At 40.2% G+C, this 2,500-nt stretch overlaps 2 protein-coding genes across 2 annotated transcripts in view; one reads left to right on the top strand and one right to left on the bottom strand.

Moving 5' to 3' along the window:
- The window catches only part of LOC113823313 (YEATS domain-containing protein 2), a gene marked incomplete in the record, with an annotated part of 128,433 nt that overhangs the window by 53,673 nt on the left and 72,260 nt on the right, over positions 1 to 2,500 (top strand).
- The window catches only part of LOC138861835 (leukocyte elastase inhibitor-like), a 15,955-nt gene that overhangs the window by 12,662 nt on the left and 793 nt on the right, over positions 1 to 2,500 (bottom strand). The gene's annotated exons all lie outside the window — the stretch shown is intronic.

Below are 2,500 nucleotides of genomic sequence, written 5' to 3'. Positions count from 1 at the left end.
ACCTACACACACACGTACAAACAGACACACCAACACACAGTTCGCCAGGGTGCAATAAATGCTTGCTGGACCTACGTCAGCACCGCCCGGTAATAGACATAGAAAGCGGATCGATTCCTTGTTGAACACACCGGGTATATGAGACTATTCTTCAGTTGCCGGGATATGTGTACCTAAACTTAGTCTCATGTTTGGGTTCAATACTTTGAGTAGTCAACTGCATATCGTACTCAGAGCGATCTATACAGCCAATAACTTCCACATACTGGGACAAGATATACGTTCAGTTCGTATAGTATAACAGATTATACAGACTTTCGGCCAGTTTGTTAAAATTGTGCGAGGCCCGACCCAATTAATATTCGCAAATAGAGGCATGCATATACACAGAAATAGATAAACATGTCTATCTACAAGATATATCTACATTTATCTATCTATCTGTACCGTAAATATGCATGTCTAGACTGACAGATATCCATTTATTTCTCTGTATATGCATGTCCTTATAAATGATACTTATTGACTAACCGGCCGATTGTCATGGGTATAAATAAACCAATGTAAGTGAAATAACTGGATGAAGAAAAAAAGGATCTGCAAACGGCCGCATACAAACTAACTAGGGCTTCTGTTATCGCCGAATGCAGCTCCTCTCTTCCAGGAAAAGGCGGTCTGTGGAGCTAATCGCAGGCTCATCGATTTCTGAATCAAGAGGTGAATAATGGGAAGGCAAATAGGGAGCTAGTTGGCGCGAAATCGGATGGTTGAAAGAAACCAGCAAAGAAATAGAGGAAGGAGAAAGAAAGGACGAAATAAAGAATGGTAAGAGAGGTAATAAAAGAGAGAAGAGGGATGACAGTAGGAAATGAAAGGCAAAAAGAAGAAAGAAGTTCCCTGGAAAGATGGTTGCATGTCTTGTCTCGTGCGACCTGCTTACGACTCCCCAGCCACCGTGCGGCATAGAATCTGGAGCGACTTTGCAACGACAGGAAACGATCGATAACGCTATTAATGAAAAGGTATTTTCATCCTGGCAATAAAAGATATTTCTCAAAAAAATAAGTTTAAGGGTGAAATATACCTTTAACACCGGTCATGAAATACACTCAAATCGTTATCAGTTATACACTAGCAAGAATCAGGAAAATCATGCAATAGCTCTATATTCTTATTACACGTCTTAGCTATGCTTGATTTTAAGTCATAAACACACCTCGCATGAGTGTGGTAGCGTGAACCGCCATCGAGAGGAGCCCGCGTCCTAAATTCAGGGACGCATATGTTGCTTGATCAGGACTGATGAAGCATGTACAGTTTTCAGAGCAATCTTCTTTCACGTTCAATGTACAATGACAGATCTAAAACACCTGTGACAGTAATAAAGAAATTATATATACACATGGCACATAGCATGCATGATAAACAGCAATGTAATCAATATTGATATTTTTAAAAAGAATTATCATTAGAGCTTTAGAGCCGAAAGAAAGCGTCATAGACTACCAATACAATTTAGAGGACAAGGATTCCTGTCAGCCATGGTCTCAAAGACTGAACTACCTCGATAGCCGTACTCGACTAGGCTCTCGTGACTCCTGAATTGAATTCTTTGAAAGAGAAAAATAAATAAACCAAAAGAGGATAAAAAGAAAGAAAGAAAAAATACAATGACCTCACAATTCCTACAGAGATGATTCATTAATCATGAAATAGCAGGTCATTCCATAACACAAGTCTATATCTTTTAGGATAATAGCTAACGTCAAGGGGAAAGCTCTAGCACGTATTTGGGGCTTCTCAACGCATTGAAATTTCCGCTTGACGTAGTATTATATACCGACGACTACTGACTTCCCAGAACAATGCCCGGTTTTGAGATTTAAGAATTGCTCTCTCTCCCTCTCTCGAAATAAGTTAAATATGGGTAGCAAGGCCGTAGATTTCGGTGCGTGATAAGCAGCAGTTATACTGCACAGTGTATCTGTACACGCATACGCAGAGGCGTCGACAGCCGGGTCAGGCCTTGGGGTAGTTCATGGGTGGATCTTGTACAATTGTTCATTTGTCATCCATCCACACACACACGCACACAGTCATGTGGGTGTGCGCAGGTGAATGATGAATATATGTGTGGCTTAATAATTTGTCCATCTATTTGTGTGTGTGTGTATACAGATACATACATGAATATGAATGTAAAATAGAGTGGAAAATCCCCTCTCGTGCCTCACACGCGATGTCAATCAAAGAAGAAAGAATGAGTCCTCGAAACGTTTCCTGTCAACATTTTGGCCATTAAGAAAGAGGGGGTGAAAGCGAGTAAAAAGGAAGAGATGAGACATGTGATAAAGCTGACCTCCTTGCTGATACTATAACAATTGCAGAGGAACTGGGTACAGGCGAGGAAAAAAGGAGACGATGATTCATATCATTATCTCAATAAACTATCAGAATAAATGGCATCGTGACACGGTTAAAGCTACTTTTATTGATTTTA

Source organism: Penaeus vannamei, chromosome 5 (assembly GCF_042767895.1).
Source record: "Penaeus vannamei isolate JL-2024 chromosome 5, ASM4276789v1, whole genome shotgun sequence".
NCBI classification, from domain to species: Eukaryota; Metazoa; Arthropoda; class Malacostraca; order Decapoda; family Penaeidae; genus Penaeus; species Penaeus vannamei.
This window is presented reverse-complemented; position numbering and strand designations above follow the sequence as displayed.